The sequence below is a fragment of the Belonocnema kinseyi genome, chromosome 10, assembly GCF_010883055.1.
Source record: "Belonocnema kinseyi isolate 2016_QV_RU_SX_M_011 chromosome 10, B_treatae_v1, whole genome shotgun sequence".
In the NCBI taxonomy this organism is placed as follows: Eukaryota; Metazoa; Arthropoda; class Insecta; order Hymenoptera; family Cynipidae; genus Belonocnema; species Belonocnema kinseyi.
This window is the reverse complement of record NC_046666.1, coordinates 60390705-60414541: the sequence shown is the minus strand read 5'-3', so window position 1 is coordinate 60414541 and position 23837 is coordinate 60390705.

The following is a 23837-nucleotide window of genomic DNA, read 5'->3' as shown; positions in this document are numbered from 1 at the left end:
GATTTTCTGTATTGGGTTCTTGTAATTCAGTTGTATTTAATTAAAAAACGAGAAAAAGGCGAGAAAGTGGAATTTTTTTTGAAAGACTGTGTCTGGTCGTCCCGGAAAATTGGGACAGTTGGAAAAGGGAATGGACTAGTCGCCCCGAAAAGTCGTCCTGACTTCAGGGGTGAAAACCACCCCTTAAGTTAACCCTTGAAAACATTTTTTTATATATTTTGGCATCTAATGGATATTTATGAATAAAACTAAGTGTAAAATATTTGTCATAATTAGGTAAAAAAGTACGTATATTTATGACCAAAGGGGTGGCAACTCTTATTTTATATTAAAAAAATACATTTTTTATGAATATTTTTATCGTGAAAATCAGGGTATACATTCGCAAAAATCAAGAAACGCATTTTTGTTTACAACATTGAATATTTGAGTTGACTTTTTTCAGGATTTTCCAAATAATCACCCTCGAGTATTGTTAAATAAACCTTAAAGTGATGCTCGACCTTAAATTGTGAAAAATATTTTTTATTGTTCAAGAATTATTCCCTGTGTAAACAGAATGTGAGTCATAACAATAGCAATTGAATTAAATTTTGTTTGCAATAGTTCTATTAAAGGGGTGAAAAAAGTCACCTCCAAAAGTCGATTATTCAATTAACCTTGAGGTTTAATTAATGTGTTTCAGTAAAACAAAATACAAAATATTTGTTATAAGAAACCCCATCCGTTTGTCATTCCTTTCATCTTCGTAAAAATGTTTAAAACAATTGTTTTTTACATCAATGTAACCACGTCATATAATTGCAATATTGTTACATCCTTCTAGTTCGCATCGTATATTGCAGGAATTTAAAAAACTAAAATCAACACGATTTTCAATTTTATCTACTTTTTCATGGATGTAACCACTTTTTTACCAGGAATATTTTTAAAGATTTTCGTAACTCGGTAATGAGCGCTGGTTATGGTCTAGCATTTGTTAAAAATTACACTTTTTATGCTTTCACGATGATTCATTTTGATAAAAAGAGATATTTCGGGTTTCACTCGTGTAAAATACTACGAATTGTTTGCCGACGTTTCGTGAACATTGCAGTTCACTGCAATGTTCACGAAACACAATGTTCACTGATTATATTATATTAATATGAAATATAGTAAGGGTGCCTTATTTCTCGTCACGGAAAAGGCCCTTGATACTGTAAGGCATAAAGGTCTCATAAACCAATTACACAGATACGGTTTACTGATATATTTGATTAAAGTTAGTGCAAAATATTTAATTGAAAAAGATTTTGTAGTAGAAATAAATAATTAAAACTTGACAGAAAACCTGGTAGTGGCAAGAGTGCCACAAGGCTCTTTGTTAGGAGCAGTATTTTTTTATATTATCTAAATGGCATACCGAATTCTAAATATACGCAATTAGATCTATTTGTGGATATTGTAATACTAGAAAATTATTTTCATAGATGGAAAATAAAACTCAACACTGATAAGACTGGACTCGTAATATTTTTGAATAATGTCAGCGATGAAGTAGTTCCTAATATAACAATTTTTTAACAAAGACATTGTCAAGGAATCTGTACTATCCTCAGTGAATAATAAAATTTCTTATCTTCTTTGCAGACTGGATGGAACAATAAATTACAAAAATTTTATATTAATCTTTGTTTGTTGAAAAATATCTCCTGTCTCTTTGCTGGGAAGCGGGCCACATAACTTCCGATTGCGGACTGGAGCGAAAGAAAGATCTTTTTTCAGAAAAAAATTTAATTAAAAAAAGACATTGCCCGTAAGAAAGAAGCGAAAAAAAGCCACGACAGTTTTAGGAAGCCATTAGCCACTCATGTGTGGAAAGAGCAAAATTTGTGTTTCAAATAAACTGACTACCCATAAAATGAATATTAGACCTATCATCTTATATGCTGCCCCCATATGGAAAGGACCTGTAAATCGAATACCCTGAAACTCCAAAGAGTACAAAATAATGGCCTCCGTATAGCAATAAATGGAGAAAGAGGTTCGGGAACCTCCTCTCTGCACACAAAACTTGGAATCACTACGATTGAACAGGAAATTTGGAAACTCACCACGGATTCCTATAACACGCAACTTTCTACTTTAGATAGCCTAAAAATACACGTAAATTGCAATATAAGGACTTACCGTTTAATGTTAAATATAAATTCTCGCATCATTTTGCACAGAAATAAAACTGCGAATATTAGTATCAAATCTTAAATTTATAGTATAGCTAAAGTAACATGCAAGTATTGTAAACAGTAGTACTTAAGCTAGTATATAAGTTCAATTATTGTATAAGAAATTAAAGAAACTTTTTGATATATTTTTCTTGTGATCATATACACATATCTTTATTAAGAAACAACAAGTATTATTACAAAATTAAATAAAAAATTAATTCAGGGTAAAATCGATCAATATAGCGACCAAGTATGCATAAATGTCACAAAAAATGTAATAAAAATTGTATGAAGAAGAATGGATATTATGAACTTTCTGCATTATTCTATCGAAGCTTCTATAATAAGTTATAATACTTTAAATAATTTCACAGACTATCTCAGCCTTTCTAGAGTGCTGTAGAAATTACATTTCTATTTATGAAACTTTTAACCAATTTTTATTTTCTCGTCCAAACCTCTTATTACCGCTTCATTTTCAATAACTTTCCATAATCTTCTTTGCCTACGGTTACGGCCAAGCGTACTTCCAATCAAGGCTTTAAGCTTCCCATCCCCGAGTTACGTTCTATATTCGAACAATTGTTAGAACGTATGCTTGCGAACGAGTGTGTAGAATAGCTCTGATACAGAACCCCGTAACGCATCATGGGAAACGGTGGGTTCGTTGTAGGACGGTAGGAAACGGAATAGGGAATAGGGTCACAGAATGAGGGCACCAGATGTTGCGCAGGCGCCATTTTGCGACCTGCAACGGCCATCTTGTGCACTATGTTTATATGCTGCATCTAGAGAGTGGGGAGAGAATATAACCCTTCATGATAGCAACAGTGCTTCAGTGTGAACTCAAGATGGTGGAAACTTGCGTCACCAGACGGTTGTTGCCCCACTACATCATACACGAAGGTTTGCAACCACGATTTCCTTGCACTGGTGAGCACTTGAGACGCGAAATAAATTAATTGTCGCACGAATCCGTTTCCTCAGTGACCCTTATATTGACCGCTTCGTGAGAAATATGGCTAAACCGGAAAAATCTCAGCTTGCAAAGATAGATGGATGGCTACCTGTTGCGCTGCTAATTACATCGAAAATTCTCTGCACAGAGGAGTGACGCAACATTTGCGTCACTATGGATCGAAGAAAAGGTGGACGGGGATTGGATGCCAGGATGAGACTCGAGATATAGGATGCGTCGTTTATTGACTTTCAGAATGAATCTAGAGTGGTTACGAGGATGGTTAGGGCGTTCTCTCTTGGGGCAGGTAAGGATATTGGAGGAGTTGGATATCCTTACCGATCAAAATTTAATTTAATTGGAATTTAGCGTATCTCTTATCAGGGGTTGGTTTTGTTTATTGCCTTAAACAATCATTCAACTTAATTTTAATCGATTAGGATACAAGTGGAGCTGGAAAAGTGAGTGGACTATTCCCCAAATGTGGATATGACTAGTCAAGCTTATAACAATTAATTGGCAGAATTTTGGGACGACGAAACTTTCGTATTTTTGAATAAGATTTGTTCTTTTTGTGAAAAGAAATACATTTTTAAATGATGACGCATACGAAAAGAAATTCAATTAAAACATGAAAATGGTGAGAGGAGAAACGATTTGAAAAATAGTTATGATCAATAATAATCTTCGAATATTTTATGGATATACTAGAATAATTATATAATGTTTTGCAATATCCTTAGGGTATATTCAGGGTGGCAACTGATAAGGGAAAATCTGGAAATCAGGTAAAAGTCAGGGCATTTTTTGGTGAGGAAAAGGGAGGGGTTGTGAAACAAAAAATGCAAAAGTCAGGCAATTTCTGTCTGAAGTACTTTCAAAGAACTGTCAAGAGTAATCACTCGAGTGAAAATGGTTCGACTTGGTTAGGCCTTGAGTTCGTCTCTAAGACATCGATGTCTGGCTGCGTTTCAAAACGGAGTCGAAACATAGGTCTTCGTCTTGCTTTTAGGCGACGACAGGTAAAACGGCGTTTACTTGTCTCAAGTCGAGCCTTGTCTCGGCTAACACGATGTTACTTGTTTCAAGACGAGCCTTGTCTTCGCTAAGATGTTCAAACCTTTTTCGGCTCATAAATGAGATTGAAATTGATAAATGTAAAAATTGCAATTATTAAATTAGTTATTTAAATTTAGAAAATCAGAATCTGTGGGTATGAGTGACTATAACCCTTAAAAAATTTCTGCAAAAAAAATAAAAATAGTAACTTTCTAGAAGGATTTTCTGAGCCGATAAAAATAGGTAAACACAAAAAATGAATAAAAAAAAATTTCAATTAAAAAACTAATTTTTTACATAGCAGTCGAATTTTTAAGCTTGAAAAGGTCAAATTTAAACCAAAATGGAGTAGTTAATTTTTTATAACAAAAAAATTCGAATTAAAAAACGAATGTTTTACATAAAAGTTTCGACCAATACATACGAATTTTCAACCAAATACATTTTCAACAAGATTTTCATTTTTATTTTAACATTTTTCACCATAGGGATTAATTTTCTACTGAAAAAGACGATTTTGGACAAAAATATATGAATGCTCTACTAAAACTTATACATTTTTTACCAAAAAAGAAACAAATTTTTAATAAAATCGTTCAATTATCAGCCAAAGAAATGAATTTGAAACAAATTAGCTGAACTTTTAACAAAATAGTTGAATTTTCTACCAGGTTCTTTAATTTTTGAGTCAAAAATACAAATTTTCTACAAAACAGTTAAATTTCTAACAAAATTTAGTTTTTAATCAAAAAGAAAAAAGATGAACTTCCATAAGAAGAAATATACTTTTAAAAAAGCAGTTAAATTTTTTAGGCAAGAAAGAAAAAAAAGTGAAGAAAATTGCTGAATTTTCAAGACAATAAGAAGAATTTTCAACAAAACAGTCGAATTTTCACCTAAAAGACTTTACGTAATTTATGCATGACTTCCAATGTTTTTTTTCAATTAAATTGCTGTATTCACGTAATTCAGACATAACAAAAGATAAATCTCCTGGAAATTCCAATACCAATACTTATCTAGAGCCTCTTAGAAAAGCTTGGATATTGGTTTCTTGTAAGAATGAAAAATAAAATAATATTAGCTCGTAATTTTGAAAAAAATGTTTAGTAATCTTTTAGGATGCCAGCACATTTTTATAGATTCCGCTAGGTATTTCACCTGTGGATCGTTAATTTTTCAAAAAAATGTGCATTCGTCAATACTTCTGGTCTCGCTGCGCATATACCGCGTTTATGTTTTCCGACACTGCAAGAAATGGGACGAACCAATAGTGGACTGATCCGATAGCTTGTTTTATGGGAAGAAAACTTAGAACCTTGTTTCCTGAATTCAAAAATATTTATATATTTAGTTGGTTAGCATAGAATTTACAGGCCTCACCGACCGGGTCTTATATGTATTGCACCCTATATTCATCTGTCTATCCTAAAGCCACCTACTTTAAAGGTTTTATTCTTATGACACCCTATTTTTGGTCAATAGCCTACATTTAAAATTATTTGATTATATCGAGTCATGCACACCTACACTTTTTAGCTATCATTAATATTTTGGAATCTCTTCTTTATATTGTGGCAACTGATCGTGAAAGTCGGAAATTGGCTGGAATTTTGAAAACCGGGAATTGACGAATTCGATAGATTTTTGAATGCCACTATTTGGTTTGAAGTTCCTTTAGGATCCATCATTATCTCTTAAGCCTAACTTTTGGTTGAAATTTGAACTTTTTTGTTAAAAATTCGTCTGTTTCGATTCAAAATAAAAAAGTTTGTTTGAAATTTATATATTTTGATTAAGTATTCAACTATTTGTTCGAAAATAACTTTTTTTTGTTGAAAATAAATTTTTTGTTAGTAATTATTTCTTTGTTAAAAATGAACATTATTCGGTTGAAAATTCATTTTTCTCTAATGAAAACTAACTATTATGTTTATTGTTTTGTCTGTACATTAATTTTATTGTACAAAATAGATTATTTTATTATTCCTCTATTTTGAGAGCTATTGGGCTGAGTTGTGGTCTCTTTAAATTTTGATTGAAAAATGTTCTCAATTTAAATTTAATATCTAAAAGCCCACTATTTTTAACAGAAAATTAGAAACCCATTCTCAAATTGAATAAGTAATTGTTCCAAATACTCATTTTGGTACATTTTTTTAAGTATTTGAGAAGGTTTGAGTGATAGAATACGTTCGAAAAATTTAAAATGCCTAATTAATCAAATGCACGTTCTTTTAAAGTCACTTTTTAGCATTGAAAAACTATTTTTTCTTCTAATGTCTAAAAAATGTGTGATAGACAGCAAGATTTTTTCTCATGCGGTTGATCTATTTTATATGCTTTCAGTTTGTCTTTATGATTTAATCTATCTATTTTTCATTTCATATAATTGTGAAACCTGGATTTATGATAACTTTTTACGTTTTTCCTAAATCGTGCTAAACATGTTGGATTTATCAAACTAAGATTTACGATATTTTCGAGAGAAAAAAGATAAAAAAGCGAGTACGTAAACATTTTACTACCGATTTTATGTAAACTTGTCCACAATATATCTCTTTAGCGATTTTATTTCTATGTTGATTTTAAGCAAATTATTGCTTTTTGTAAGATCTTTTATGTCAAATTTATCTCTCATTTCCTTAGCTATGTTAAAAAAAAAACTGCTTGAATAAAATCTGCACTTTTTCACGTCATATAAGTTTATTTACTCATGATTTATTTCATTAAAAGATATTATTAAAAAATAATATTAAAAACTGATTATGAAAACAAATTTTTAAACATGAAGACCTCTCAAAGTGTTCAGAATAGTAATTAATGATTTCGAATTTAAAGCGCTTGAAATTAAAAAAAATATATTGAACGATTTTGATGTAAAAAACCTTCTAAACCAAACAATTTTATATTTGGTAAAATTCTGAAAAAGGACAATATTTTCAATAGAATTAAAAGAAGTCGAACTTTTATCGATTCTGAATGAAAGTGTTTGAATTTGAATAATTCGAAAATTGGATAACTTTATCAGAAAAGAATAAAAATGGCTTCATTGCTAATTTAAAGCTTGTGAAACAGAATAATTTGGTTAAATTAAGAAATCTCGAAATTGAATGGTTTCAGATTAAAATTTCGAAAATAGAACAATTTTAAAATGTTCAAAATTGAATAATTTCAAATTAGAATTGAAAAAATTGGATCATTTGCAATTAAAATGAATTGAAATTATATAATTGCTCTTCTAAAGCGTTCAAAATTAAATAATTAAAATATGCAAACTTTTGAATTTAAATTATTTTCAATTCGAAAAGATTAGAATTTAACCATTTGAAATTGAAAACTATAATAAATGTTCAAAAGTGCCTCTCAGATTCAATAATTAAAACTTATTAATACATAAAAATTTATAATTAAACATTTAAGTTAATTGTATATACATTTTTTAAGGTCCACAAATAAATTACCGTCATTTTGATTGTTCAAAAAGGACAAATTTTTCATTGAAAATCTTTAATATTGAATTATTCTCAAAAAACGTTCAAAATCAAGTAATTAAAATGGTCAGCATTAAAAATAAAAAAAATTTTAAATGCATAAGATTTGACCAAATATAAAACAAAATGTACATTTTTTTAAATTGATAAAAAACCGCTTTTTATAAATGTTGAAAGGTTTTTAGGGCATAAAAAGTTTTTCTTAAGATTTCGGAACAAATTAAGTAACCTTTTAAGAATTTTGAAATGTTTCAAGATAATAACAAAATTTTATTATGATCCCTGGAATATTTTTCATTCTATTTTAATTTAAAAAATTGATTTATTGATTCCTAATATACTTCACGCGTTATTAAAAAGCTAAAAGCTTACAAAATAAAAACTTTATGAAATTGTTTTCGAAAAATTCCGAACCTCTAACGAAGTCATGAGCATGCTGATTTAGAGGAAAAACTATATACCTCTAAAAAAAGTATAAATATAGAAAACATTGATTATTATTTTCCGCCGTTCCGTTCGTTTCCGCTTCATTCTCAAGTTTAAGCGCGCCTTGTGTGCGCATCTGTTGAATCTCGCGCTTCACGCTCGCTAATGTATTTAAATCGCTTGGTAACGAGTTTTTTTAATTATAACTATTTCAATGTATTTTTGTTCTAGATTTTAAATAGATTATAAAATAAAATTAAGACTAATGTCTAGCTTACATTTTTTATTTTCTTATTTTCTTTTGTATGCAACTCTTCTATGTGGAATATATAATTACTGAATTAGTGCAAAGATTATAAAACATGCTCAAATTAGTATTTCAACTTACTATTTTCACATGAGATATTTATTTTTGTTTTTCACCTTTATTGGCCAAAATTCCAATCTTTTAACATTTTTAAGATAGAATCTTTTATAAACGGGATAAAACAGATTGAACTTTTAATTGATGAATTTGTAATTTATTCTTGTAGGGCTACCACAGTTGAATATAAAATATAAATATGGAGAAAAATTGACCTATATTATTTAAACCGAAATTCTTTTGGAATTAATTAGAGTATCTTGAATAGATTCTACAGGACATAGACCACTGTTAAATAATTTCTTATCTTTTTAAATTCCAGGAAATTTTTTACAACCGCATGAAAATTAACTTTTTTTAAGCCTTGGAATCATTTAAAAAACATTAAAATATTCTTAATTTTTTGAAATCTCTTCAACTTATTAAAATGAATCAATAATTCCTTCGAATATTTTAAAATTCCCTCAAAATTTGCAAATTAAAAAATATTAATATAAATATGTTAACAATTAAAATATAATATAAAATATATAAAATAATAAAATATTTCATAACTTTCAAAATATTATTAAATTACTTAAATAAATTTAAAATTTCTTGGAATCTTTCATATTACCATAAAATATTTCAAAACTTTTAATATCTTTTGAAATCTCTTGACATTTTTTGAAGCCCATGAACATTTCTTGAAAATGAAAAAAAATAATACAAAATATTCAAAATTCTTTGACATTTTTTGAAATTGTTTGAACGCTTCGAAAGCTTAAAAAAATTCCTTAGAATTTCGAAACGTACCCTAAAATTATTTATATCCTTTGGAGTCGATTCTAATTATTGAAATCTAAAGACATAGAAAACGGCGTGTTGAAAGGCGGATATGGAATATGGCAGGAGTATACAGTGAATCACATGGTAGACAAGGAGTAGGTCTGATTTTGAATGAAAGAGCAAAGCAGCATCTCGGAGACCATGATTTCGAATCTTCCAGACTGCTGTGCACTAGAATGAAAGTAGGAATCAGAAGACTATTTATCATAGCATGCTACGCGCCAGTTGATACAGATCCCTGAGAAGTCAAAGACTCCTTCTGGGACACTTTAAATGACACGATAAATATTTGCGAACATGGGGAAAGAATAATTCTACTGGGAGACATGAACTGATGGGTGGGCATCCAAAATCAGGATACAGAAAGAGTACTAGGTAATTTTGGGGCAGTATAATTGAATTTGTTGTTGCGGATGAAAGACTAAGAGAGTTAATCAAAGATACAAGTGTCATAAGGGGTTCTGAATGCAATACTTATCATTACCTTCTGATCTCAAAAATTAACTTAGGTCGGGGATGGAGAAAAAAGAGAACCAAGAAAACAAAACAAACGCGAATCAAAATTGAGAAGCTACAGAAAACCGATGTGCGAATAGATTTCTAAAATGAGATAATCGAAAGCATAGATTGGACAATATGGGAGGACCGTATAAAGAACAAAGATATAGAGGGCGCCTGGACAAAGTAACGGGATATCATTGTTAGATGTGCGATCGAAGTGTGTGGTAACACAGTTGAAGGAAGAATCTCTGGTGATGCATGGTGGAATGATCAAATTCAGGCTGCCCAAAAAGCAAAGAGAGAAGCGTACAGGAGAACTTTGAACATCGCAGGTCTTAGCAATGAGGAAAGAAATAGACGTAGAAATGATTATAGACACGAAAACAGGATACTAAAATGATTAGTTAAGGCACGTAAAGATACAATTAGAGCAGAAAAAGAGAAGAAAATACAAAACGACTTTGAAAAAAGCAAGAAACTGCTTTATAAAAAAATGAAAGGAAACAAAAGTACAGAATTTGTCAACATGAGAAATAGTAGGGGGGAAATGGTATATGATGCAGAAGGAATACTAGAGGCTTTCAGAGAGTATTTTAAGACACAATTCGGAGATGAAGCTGTATGACACCACAGCTGCGACGTTGAACATGATGCGTTAGAAAAACTCAATTGAGAAAGTCTGTGTCACTGAGGTTAGGGATATAATTAAGAACTTGAAAAACGGTAAGGCTGCCGGGGTTGACTGTATTAACGCTGAAATGCTTAAACACGGTGGCGCGTACATAGCACATAGACTGTGCGAATTGATAAATTTATGTTTCGAGATGGGAGACGTCCCAGATGATTCACAGTAAAAATTTGCGGGTATATTTTTTGTTGCAGGTAAAATTATAACGGTGTTCACTGTACCTCGGTAGGGCTTCAGATATCTCTCGAACTTGGAGTACGACATACCGAGTATGTCGGGTACGAAATAGCCAGAAGGTGGGGTACGAAAGGTCAGATGTTATTGTTTTGAAATTTTGGCAGCTGTTGTCAAGCATGCCATGGTCTTAGAAAAATTAAAGTTATGCGGATTCCACTTTGTGAAACTAGAATTTGAGGTATGAGCATGATTGAAATTATCAGCGGTAGAATTCCGATGCCCACTAATCTTGTTTATCGAATCTCTCTTTCTAACGCGTAAATGTTTAGAATGTTTATTATATTTCTCAAGGCATTATTTATTGCCAAAAAAGGTTAAATGCTCGAGTTATAAATATAAATTTGTGTATTTTGTTGGCGAGAAGTACAAATCGAGGTTCTGATACTTTCATGTAAATAATTATGCAATAAACAGTACGAGAATTTAATAAATATTTACATATTGACAAAAAATAAATTATTATTTAAATTGTATAGTTTTATAGTCCCTAAATAATTGTAGATTCAGTTCTCGTATTTTTAATTCTAATTTAAATAAGTATATATTTTTGATTAATGAAGTTAAACTTATTATTATAAATAATAATGTTCAATTTCTATCATGATATTTAACTTTAGCAATAAAGTAATGCCTTGAAAAATATTTTAAACTTTCTAGATGAATGTCCAGTAATAGAAAATTTGATCAAATAGTTTTTATTTTGATGAAATTGAAATTGCACACTTACCTAATGTTTTTTTTATTCATCCAGGTCTGAGGATGCTATTATTACGCATATAGAAAGACCTTTTCATTTTAACTATCGAGCAACTTCATGCTTTCGGAATTTAGCATCCATATGCTCTGCTTTTCTAGTAATCTTAACATGCCTATGCTCCACTATGTATTCTTATTAAGGTACGATTTATTCAAGACAAAAAGTTATATTGTGAGCAAACGCGGATATCTCAAGCATTGCCAGTAGTGATTCTTGTGTATTTTTAAATTGACACATGGCCTTACATAAACTAAAAATGCACAGGCATAACTTCTGTGCATGCCAGAGATATCCGCGTTCTGCTACAGAAACATGATTGGTCTTTTCAATTTGGCTCCATAAATAGCTCTTTACTTGCGTATACATGTAAACTATTTAACCTTCATTTAGAGGGGAGCGGTAAACAGCCAATCAGATCGCTGCGCGAGAGAGATAACTTATCCCGCTAACTCATAGACTGTCTCTTTTATTTTGCCAATAATTCTAACATTGCCATGACTGGCAAGATGTCTGTACCATGAGGGCCAAGCAATAATAGAAATTCCAGAGGATAAACTTAATTTAGTTTATAACTTGAGAAAAAAATATTTTTCACAGTCACAAAAAACACATCAATTTTATTATTTAATTAAATAGTTATTAAATAGTTAAATAGGCTAAATACACTTATCGTAAAAAATAATTATTTTCCAACCTATTATAAAAATAAAGTTTAGTCCCATGTATTTGGTATTATTGTTTGCCCCTCAGCGTGCAAACATCTTGAATATCCCCTCCTAATCTGAAATACCTAATGGCTCAGTTTTATAAAATGCGAACAACGCACCTGCAAAAACTTCAATGACTATGACATACAATTAGCAAAGCTGTCGAAATAATAAACAGTGCATTTAGACATGGCTATTTCAAATCTTGAAAAGTATTTAAGAAGTATTTAAAAAGTTACGAACGCGTAGATTATGTGTCGATAATGAAGTTTTTCATTTCGTACCTCAAGAAGCGGACACGTCGTACCCAAAGTAGTAGGTACTTCGTACCCCAAGTGATGGACACTTCGTACTCCAAGTGATTGGGAATCTGTACCTTACATTACGATGCAGCATTCACACCGCAAGGGTAATTTCTGTTACAAGTATATGGTACCCTGATATTGGTGCTTCATTAACACTTTCTTTTTACTGTGTTGGAAAAAGCGATTGTCGTACCAATATACAAAAAAAGAGAGATAAAAGCGCTTACAATAATTACAGAGGGATTAGCTTATTCAGTACTGTAAGTAAAATATACTCAAAACACTTATTTGTAGGGTAATGAAAATAGCAGAAGCAAAGATTTGGGAAGTGCAAAGTGGGTTTATGCCAGGAAGGTCATGTATGGATGAAATACTTAGCTTAAGACCCAGGGGTAGACCACTGAAAGAATGGTTAGAATGTGTGAATGAGACCCTAGTTAGAAGAAACATAAGAAGTCACAAATACACAAGAGCCTGCATGAAAAAATGCATGGACATAAAAGAAGCTAGAGAAGTATGCCAGGACACGAAAGCAATGCGGAAAATAGTTAATAAAAAGAGTGTCAGTAGTGCGAATGATGCCTGTAACAAAAGACCTTGGCCACTAATGGACCAAAGTGGAGAACCTTACATAACGCCTTTGTGAGGAACTTCACTGGGGGTGATTGCTAGAGAGATTGATCAGCAACCTGAGTCGGAGCAGTGTTGCGGAACGAACGTGTTATTTACATAAATAACACGAGAATTCTGGATCAATCTGAAAATTCTCTATCCCGTCCCCACATTACCCCTTTCCCCACAGAGTGAGTCACGCCTACCCCGAAAGGGAAATGGCTTAATGGTGTCATAATAATAATAACATTAAAAATACCCTAAGATATTCTAAATACTTAAAAACCTTTTAACACCCCTTGAGGTTTTTTATACCCTGGAATTTTTTAAATTGTTTTAAAGCCCTTCAAATTATTGAAATCTATCAAAAATCCCTTGACCTGTTTTAAAATACCCTAAAATCTTGAAAATCATTTAAACCTTTGATAATACCTTGAAACATTTGAAATCCTACGAAATCGCTTAATTTATCTAAAATATTATAAAATCCCGTGAAATTCTATAAAATCTTAGCAAATTTCCTGAAATCCTGAAAAATCCATTATAAAATATCATTAATATATTAACAAAATTTTTAATCCCTTCTACTTAGTAAAATCATTTAAAAATTACTTGAAATATTCTAAAATTCCATTTTTTGGAATCTTTTTAAATACTGGGAAATACCTATGAAGGCAAGTCATGAACGACATTTAGTCATTATCTAACCAATGAAGGCAAGATTTGTCCAAATGAAAGCATGACATGAGCTTGATTTAGACAATATCCGGCTAATGAAGGCAAGATAAGAGCGAGATTTAGTCATTATGTAGCCAACGAAGGCAAGATTTGTCCAGGATGTTGTAAATATCTAGCCAATGAAGGCATGAAATGAGCTTTATTTAGGCAATATCCGGCCAATGAAGGCAAGTCATGAGTGCGATTTAGTCATTTTCAAGCCAAAGAAGGCAAGACATGATTTCCTCTTTATATCTTGTCTTTATTGGCTGAATATAAGAAATAAATGACAAGTTCATATTGAATGACCTTAAAAATGACCTGTGTCTTAAGGCCATAACTTTCTTTGCATTTCCCCGTTAGAGCCCAATAACTTTCATAGGGAACATTTTTGTCGCAGAGTTGCAGTTTTCGAGATATTTGGTAATGTTTCTTAAAAGGGTTGGATGTTTAACCCTCTATAATTTGAAAACTGTCTATTTTCGGACTATGTACCCCATAACACTTTTGATCGGGACATTTGCTCCGGTATCCTTTATTTAAACCTTTATGAATCTCTTAAAAATTTCATAGAATTAAAAAAATTGCTCTAAAATCATTTAAATCCTTTGGAATCAACTCAGATTATTCAAATCTATCCAATTACTTTCAGTTATTTAAAATCCTTTACAATCTTTTAAAATCCCTTAAAATGTATTAGAGCTCTTAAAAGCTCCTATAAATGAATTCGAAACAAATTACGAAAGTACGTACTAAACATTCTCTTTTATATATTAAAATTATATAATGGCAACATATTGAAGAAGAGCTTTCGCACTACTCACCAGAAAAGAGTTTTACTTGTCTGACATTGAATTTTGAAGTAGGAGCTTGTTTGTTGATATGCGTTCAAAACTCGGCACATGAAAATTTATAAGATCGCCTTCCCCCTTCTGCATGCAATAGTCATAAATGCAAACTCGAAGAAAAACGCATTAGCGTTACAGCGATAAGTTTGCCAAGGCAGCAAATTTTATTATCATAGTTATACAGAGATAGCAAAGGACTTTAGTCCCTCTAGGAAACATAATGATAAACTATATTTCCTTTTACTCCCGACGAATGGAACTTTAGAGAAAAGTGAAATTATAAGTACCAAAAAAATACTAATTGTTTTTATAATTATTAATTTCTAATGTCAGTCACACTTCCCCATTTCAATCCATTTCGTTAAATTTCATAATTTTCAACAAAAAGAAAACGATCTGCCAAATTAAATATTGAGGATTAAAATGGTCAAGTATTATTTTATTTCTTTTACTTTAAGACCTAATACCTAACAAGTATAAGTTTGTTCAAACGTTATTTTATTTTTTGAAATTTCATCCTGGCACTTGTCGAAAAAATAAGGTTGCCTATGGGGTGTTACAGAATTTTTAAATTCGTAAGTAATATATTAAAAATATAAACCAGACATTTATCAAAAATAGTTTTATCATATGGTTGTACAAAAACTAGATCATAAAGAATGACACCCTCGTTACCTATGCAAAAAAGGTATTATAAGGAAGATGCCACATATAAAATATGTATATTATTTTAGTGCGTTCCGTTGAGTTCCTCTTCAATATTGTGAGATTTTATCAATTTCAAATTTTACAATAATTTTTGCTAATTTTTTAGTTTCTTAATCATTCTTTTATCTTAGAACCTAATACATAACAAAAATAAGTTTGTCAAAATTTTATTTTTTAAAGTTTCTTCCTGGTACATATCCAAAAATAAGGTTGCTAATGGATTGTTACATTATTTTAAAACGTATAAACAAAAAAAGGTATTCTCATTCCTTTGCATAAAATTATTCATATAAATAAGTAGATTCAATTTCGATCTTAAAAAAATTGTAATAAAAACACTGAACTTACTATTTCTACTGATCGGAAGGTTTTTTATTAATATAATAAGAGTTCTAGTCTTAAATATTAACGATTTTAGACATGCATACAATTTTAATTGTTATTTTTTCTATTTGGAAAATCTAGTATTCTAAATAGATTAGCTGAGAAGTAACCATTATAAAATTTGTTTAGATTCTGTCCAGAACAAAAGATTCTAATGCAGATGAATTTTGGATAAATAGAATTTAAAAAAACAATTTAACTCAAAATAATTTAGTTGGGAATTGAGGTTTAAATCTCCATATAAATCTAAGAAAACATGCACGTCGAGCAAAAAAAATCCTCTCAAACTGAATTAGTAATTTTTTCTAACACGTATTTTGGAAACACCTTGTAAATACTAGAAAATGTTTTACTGGCAGAGAACATTAGAAGAATTTGAAATGCCTAACTGATCAAATCTGAAATATCAGCACGTTCTTCTAAAGTCATTTTTCAGCATCTAAAAAGTATTCTTTCCTTCTGATGTTTAAAAAATCGGTTATAGACCTCAACACTTTTTATTATGCGGTTTATAGTTTCTTCTATCTATTTTTGAATTCGTATGGCTGTGAGGTCTGGATATATGAGAAATCTTTACGTTTTCCCTAAATCTTGCTGAACATATAGGTTGGATTTATCAAACTAGAATTTACGACATTTTCGATAAAAAACAGAGAAAAAAGCGCGCGCGTATAAATTTTACAACCGGTTTTATGTAAAGTTGTCCACAATATATCTCTTCAGCGATTTTATTTCTATGTTTTTTTTAAGCGTATTATTGATTTTTATATGAGCTTTTCTGTAAAATTTATCTTTTATTTCCTTAGATATGATAAAAAAAAACTGTTTGAATAAGATCTGCACTTTTCACGTTATATAATTTTATTTACTCATGATTTATTTCATTACAAGAAATTATTAAAAATAGAAATAATTTAAAAATTGATTATCAAAATAAATAATTTCAAATTAGAATTTTAAAACCTGAACTATTTACAATTAAAAGGAATTGGAATTATATAATTTCTCTTTACAAGGTTCTAAAATTAACTAATTATCATATACTATTTAATATTAATATACATTTTTCTAAGATCCAAAAATAAATTCACAGTCATTTTCATTGTTTAAAATGGACAAATTTTTCACTGGAAACTTTTAACAGAGAATTAATTTCCAAACACGTTAAAAATTAAGTTTTTAAAATGGGAAAAATTCAAAATATAAGAATTTATAAGATTTCCACAAATAGAAAATAAAATGACGATTTTAAAAAAATTATGAAATTAATTAAGAAACTTAAGAAATTTGAAACGTTTCAAGAGAATACAAATTTTTTTATTAAGGTCACTGGAAAAATGTTTATTATGTTTAATTTAAAAAAATTGATTTATAGAGAAAAGTTAAAGAGATTTCAAAACATTAAAAACGATTTCTAAAAATGTGAAAGGAAAATCTGAGAGACTCAAATTTGAATAAATATTTCCTAATATCATCGCGTGTTATTGAAAAGCTAAAAGCAAAAAGATGAACACTTTATAAAATTGTTTCCGAAAAACTCCGAACCTCTAACGAAGTCATGAGTGTGCCTAATTTAACTCGTGCTGCGCGCTGTGTTTTTGTACTTTCTCCACATTTTTGCACAAACCTCTTTAAAATTAAAGGTCAAAGCATCGACAACTTTCAGTTGGTGATTGTGAACTCTCTTCTGTTAAGGCTCCTTTGGCTTTAACGAAGACATTCGCATGACGTATATCGTGCTTCGCAATCGATTAAGTTCAAGATGCAAAGTTTTCTACGTTAAGTTTAACTGTACTATAAATTCTCGGTCTAAGACTGTTCAGATATTGCAAAATAATATCCAAATCTTATTTTTCACAATTTCTATTTATTGTTTTCTTGCCTTTTGTCACTTTTTTACAATTTTAGAAAAAAATTCTAACTTTATTTTTTACGATTAAAACGAAAACTACCCATCCTATCAACAAGTGAATAATGCAAAATCTTTATGTCTTTTCTGGATTCATAAATTTTGTCAATTCATCTTTTTTTCGCAGCTTGTGTAGTTTTTCAGCAATTGAAAAAAAATAATGTTATTTTTTACAACTAAAACAAAAACGACGCGTTCCCATGAAAAATAAAGAATACAAAATGTTTGGATCATTCTTAGGAGCTGAATTTTTGTCTATTCATCTTATTTCGTAGCTGTCGTCGTTTATACAAACATTTAATGATTTAATATTATTTTTTGAGATTAAAAAAAAGTACGCGTTTCTATTAAATATTATTATTAGCCAGTTTATATGTTTTTCTTGGGCGTTCAACTTTTTTTGTACAACTTTGTGATCGTTCCGTTCTAATTTGTTCGTTTTCCTAAAAAAAGTCGTAATTTTTTTTCTTTCTTTTAACTTTAACCCGTGCCCTCGGGATGTTGAAAGTTATATTTGATTTTAAATGGAGTTTAAATCACCATATAAATCTAAGCAAAAATGCCCATCGAGAAAAAAAAATCCTCCCTGCTCAAACTTTTCGTTTTCATTCAGTCATCCAATGGCTACATATTATCTTTTTGTTTTTTCTTGAATTGAAAATTAGATTTAAAATCTGATTATAAAGGACACAAATGCGGTGCGCGCGCGATTATTATTTCTCTCTCGAAATTTCTAGATTCAAGTATGCTCTTAATATTAAAAAAATTTCGTCATTCATATTATCTATTGACAATTTCTCAAAATTGGTATCTTAACTTCCGAAAAAATATATAATGTTTTTCACAATAAATTAACAAGTTCTAAATTTAACTATTTTTTTTAACCTTTATCTTTTTGGATGATAAATTCGTCATTTTGGATTGAATTTTTTTTCGTAGAAAAGTACTCTTTTTTAGTTGAAAATTCACCTTTTATGGTTAAGAGTTAATTATTTTTAATTGTTTTTTTTATCGAAAATTTTTCTTTTTAATTTTAAATTTATCTTTCAGCAGATAATTCGTTTTTCTTAGTTCAAAATTCATCTTTCTTGTTTGAAAGCTCGATAATTTGGTTAAAGATGCATCTACGTATTTTTAAAATTAAACTGTTTGGTTGAATATATTTAAACTTTTTGATGAAAATTCGTCTCTTCTATTTGAAAGTTCAACTATTTGGTCACAAATGCAACTGTTTAATTAAAATGTAAATGTTATTGAAAATAAAACTATTTGGTTTGAAGTCTTTTTTTTTTGTAAAAATTCGTCTGTTTAGGTTGAAACTGAAACACTTTGGTTGGATTGGATCAAGTTTGATTAAGGATTCAACTGTTTGTATAAAAATTCATATAATGAGTTAAAAATAACTTTTTTGTTAGACATTGACATTTTTCGGTTAAAAATTCGATATTTTTGAAAAAATTCGTCTATTCGACTTGGAAAATGTACAATTTGGTTACAAATTAATTTTCCTTGATTATAAATTAATTATTTTGGTTATTATTTTGTATGTACAACAATTTTATTGTAGAAAATAGATTATTTTATTATTGTCAAATTATGGTCTTAAAATTTGACTAATTTAGTATCGAAAAATCTACTATTTTTAACTGAAAATTTGAAACCCATTCTCAAATTGAATGAGTAATTTTTTCAAACACTCATTTTGGAAAAATCTTTTAAAAAACTTGGAAAGGTTTTACTGATAGAAAACATTCAAAGAATTTGAAATGCCTAGCTTATCAAATGTAAAATATCAGCACGTTCTTCTCAATTCGTTTTTCAGTATTTAAAAACTAGTCTTTTCTTCTGATTTCTAAAAAATCGGTTATAGACCTTCACAGTTTTTATTATGCGGTTCGTCTATTTTTTATTCTTTGAGCTTTTCTTTATGGTTACTTCTATCTATTCTTGATTCTATATGGCTGTAAGGCCTGGATATATGTGAAATCTCTACGTTGTCCCTAAATCTTGCCGAACATATAGGTTCGATTTATCAAACTAGAATTTACGACATTTTCGATAAAAAAGAAAACAAAGCACGCACGTATAAATTTTACAACCGGTTTTATTTCAAATTTTCCACAATATATCTCTTCAGCGATTTTATTTCTATGTTTATTTTAAGCATATTATTGATTTTTATATGAGCTTTTATGTAAAATTTATCTTTTATTTCTTTAGCTACGTTTTGAAAAAACTGGTCAAATAAAATCTGCACTATTCACGTAATATAATTTTATTTACTCAGGATTTATTTAATTAAAAAATATTATTAAAAATAGAAACAATTAAAAAATTGATTATCATAACAAATTTTTAAACATTAAGACCTCTTAAGATTTTCAAAATAATAATTATTGATTTTTAATTTAAAGCGCTTGAAATTAAAAAAAAATATATTGAACGATTTTGATCGAAAAGCATTCTAAACCAAACAATTTTAAATTAGGTAAAATTCCGAAAAATGACAATATTTTCAATAGAATGAAAAGAAATCGAACTTTTATCAATTCTAAATGAAAGTGTTTAAAATTTAATAATTTGGAAATTGGGCGACTTTATTAGAAAAGAGTTGAAATTGTAATATTTCTAATTCCAAGCTTACGAAATAAAATATATATTTTTTAAATTGAGGAATCTGAAAATTGAATGGCTTTAGATTACAATTTTGAAAGGTTCAAAATTGAATAATTTCAAATTAGAATCTTAAAAAACGGACCATTTACGATTAAAAGGAATTGAAATTGTATAATTTCTCTTTACAAGTGTTTAAAATTAACTAATTAATATATACTAACTATTATTAATATGAATTTTTCTAAGATTCAAAAATAAATTCACAGTCAATGTAGATTTTTAAAGATTCATAAAATTAATTGAGAATTTGTTTATGAAATTTGAAACATTTTAAGAGAATACAAATTTTTTATTAAGATCCCTGCACACATTTTTATTCTATTATATTAAAAAAATTGATTTATAAAAAAAAGTTAAAGAGATTTTCAAACATTGCGAAAGATTTCTAAAAATGGCTAGGCTAAAAATAGCCCGGCTAGGGGTAAATCAAATTTCGTGCCATCTCCGCGAAATCCAAAATTCTCAAATTTTCTTTTTGCATTCGTTTATACATCGTTTGTACTGTTTGTACTTTTAATATTTTCGTTTATATCCTCTTTGTTGCCCGGCTCGGGGGAAATAAAAATTTCGTGTCATCCCCCCGGAATTCAAATTTCTCAATTTTTCTTTGTGTATACGTTTGGATGTCGATTGTACTGCCGATTCTTAAAAGATTATTGATTTTCAAATTGTGTATAATGATTTGTGAAATGCAATCATGTTAATCTAAACAAAAAATTATGAACTTAAAATTTAAGGGAAACAACTTTATATTTGAGACAATTTTATAAGATCTCACGCTTACGTAAATGCATTAGGTACTAATGAACTATCGCTATCACAGGAATTTAAATGTGAAGAAAATTAAATAATCTTTAAAATCTCCAAAGAATTACATAATATAAATTTAAAAAAATAATTAATTAAAAAAGGTAATAATAACTTATTTATTACTTTTGTATAACATTGGTAGATTTAGTTTTTCTTTCCAATTGTTCTTTTCGTGTGCCACGAATTTTATAAGTTCTTTTCTCTTTTCTTCTTCTTAAGTATTATTTTGTACAATAAGAGTGTTTAAAGTAATTTTCCGCTTTTCTTCGAGTTTATTTTTCCACATTGGAAACCATCAAAGTGACTCGAGCATTTAAAAAATAGTGTGTCGTTTAAGAACCTAATCGGCTCCAACGTCGCCGCACCGAAATGGCGCGCAATTGGCGCGCCCTAATGGACACTCGCGGAGAAATTCATTAGATGATTGTCTAATTAAGTTAATCGACAGAGAGCTATTCGATTCCGGCGTCTTGCGGTGATAAAATCTACTTTATGCTACCGTACAGTCTAGGTACTAAAGCCTCGCCGAATTACTATCGAAAACTTTACTTTTTGTGAATAACCAACCCTTTGAGTATCTATAAAATGCAGAACATTTTTCTCATACTTTCAGAAAATAGGGAAAAAATATTTCTAAGGAATTATTAAAATACAATGAAATAGTGATCACAACAATAAATCTTGTTTCAGATTTAATATAAAAATAGAAAATTTAATCTTTCTATTTGTATGAAATCTGTATTAATTAAGGGTATGAAAAGGCCAATCAATATCACAAGTCCACTCTTTCACCTAATTTAAATATTATAGTTATTTTTAAATTGATTTTATATAATTTTATTTAAAGGTTTTATTATTTATGATGAAAAAGTCTGTTATTTTATTTATTGTTCAGAATTCCGGTTTTTTGGTTAATAATTTTATCATTTGATCGAAAATTCAATCATTGTATTGAAAAATTAAAAATTTTGTTCCATACATATATTTTTGATAAGAATTCAACTGTTTTCTTGACACTTCGTCTTTTTTATTGAAAATTTTCGTTTTTCAAGTCATCTTTTCGGGTGAAAATTATTTGGTTTACGGTTTATCTTTCTTGATTAAAAATTGATATTTTTGTAATAAAAGCACAATTTTTTCTAAAACTGTCGATTTTTTAGTTTAAAAACTCAAATTTCTTGTTAAAAGTTTCTCTCGTTTAGTAGAAAATTCATCTTTTTCTACTAAAAATTGAATTTTTTGGTTGTGAATTAATAATCTATGTTGGATGAGCTTTCAATTATTTTGTTGAATATTAGTTTTGTTGATTAATAATTTTAGTTAGATGTTCATCTCTGGTTCAAAATATAACCATTTTGTTAAAAATTAATTTTTTTTATCTGCAAATTCAATTAAATTTATTTAAATATTTTTGAGTGTTTTTCTTTTTTGATTGAAACATTATTTACTATTACATTTTTCGTTATGATTTCATATTTCTTGGTTGGAAAATCTAGTAATTGTTTGAAAATTCAACTGCTTTTTTAATAAATAATTTTTGTGATTGAAGATTAAAGATTACTTGTTGGAATTTTTGTTTAATTAATGCATTTAACTCAAAATGTAACTATTCGATCTTGGGCTTCAAATTGATATTTTCTATTACAAAATTCAACTATTTGGTTGAGAATTCATGTATTTTGCGAAATTCGTGTCTTTGAGTACAAAATTAATCTTTTTGGTTAAAAATTTACCTCTTTGGTTAAAAATTAATCAATCTTGTTCAAAACACAATATTTTTACTTAGAAGGTTTGAAATTTGAAGTGTTTCACAATGAATTTAATATGGTATCTACATTATTTTCATTTAAAAGAACTTTTAGATGTGAAGTCTGTAATATTGAAATTTAAATGATTTTATCTTATAATACCTAGTTTTTCACAGTAAATCGGATCATTTTATGATATTATATAGAAAATTAAAAAGTTAAAAAGAAAGGAATACAAAACAAGATCGCTATGTCTCCAATTATTTCAAATGCACAATTTTTAATGCTTGGTTACAAAATTTTCTTATTCTTAAGGCTTGAATTTTTAAAATTATTTGCTTAATTTTTCATTTTTAGAAATTATTCTTTATTAATTTAATTTAAAATTGTTTGATTATAAGACATCTAAACTGAAAAAGGTGAAACTATCATGTCTTACAATTCGATGTTCTACGATTTTGAAGAATATAGAAACCCAGCCAATTGTGTAGGCTTCAATTAAAATTAAACAATTTATAATATAAAATCTAAAATTATCAAATGCAAAATTGACTATTAAATCTTTCAATATGAATTCAAAAAATATAATGGTGAATTTTCCGTGAAATTTTTAATATTTTAATTTCAAAATATTATCGATTTGCAGCGCCAGATTAACATTTTTCGGGGCCTGGGGCTAAACCTCGAAGGGGCCCTTTTAAGGGCAGAGAAAATCCCAATTTTGCTGTAAACTTGATTAATTTTTTGAGGTCAGGGGCCTCTCGGCCCCCTGGGGCCTGGGGCACTAGCCCCACCGTGCCCCTTGGTAAATCCGGCGCTGTCGATTTGGGAGGATTTTTATTGACACTTATTGAACAATGAAGACTATCCATTAAAAATGATTTAAAAATA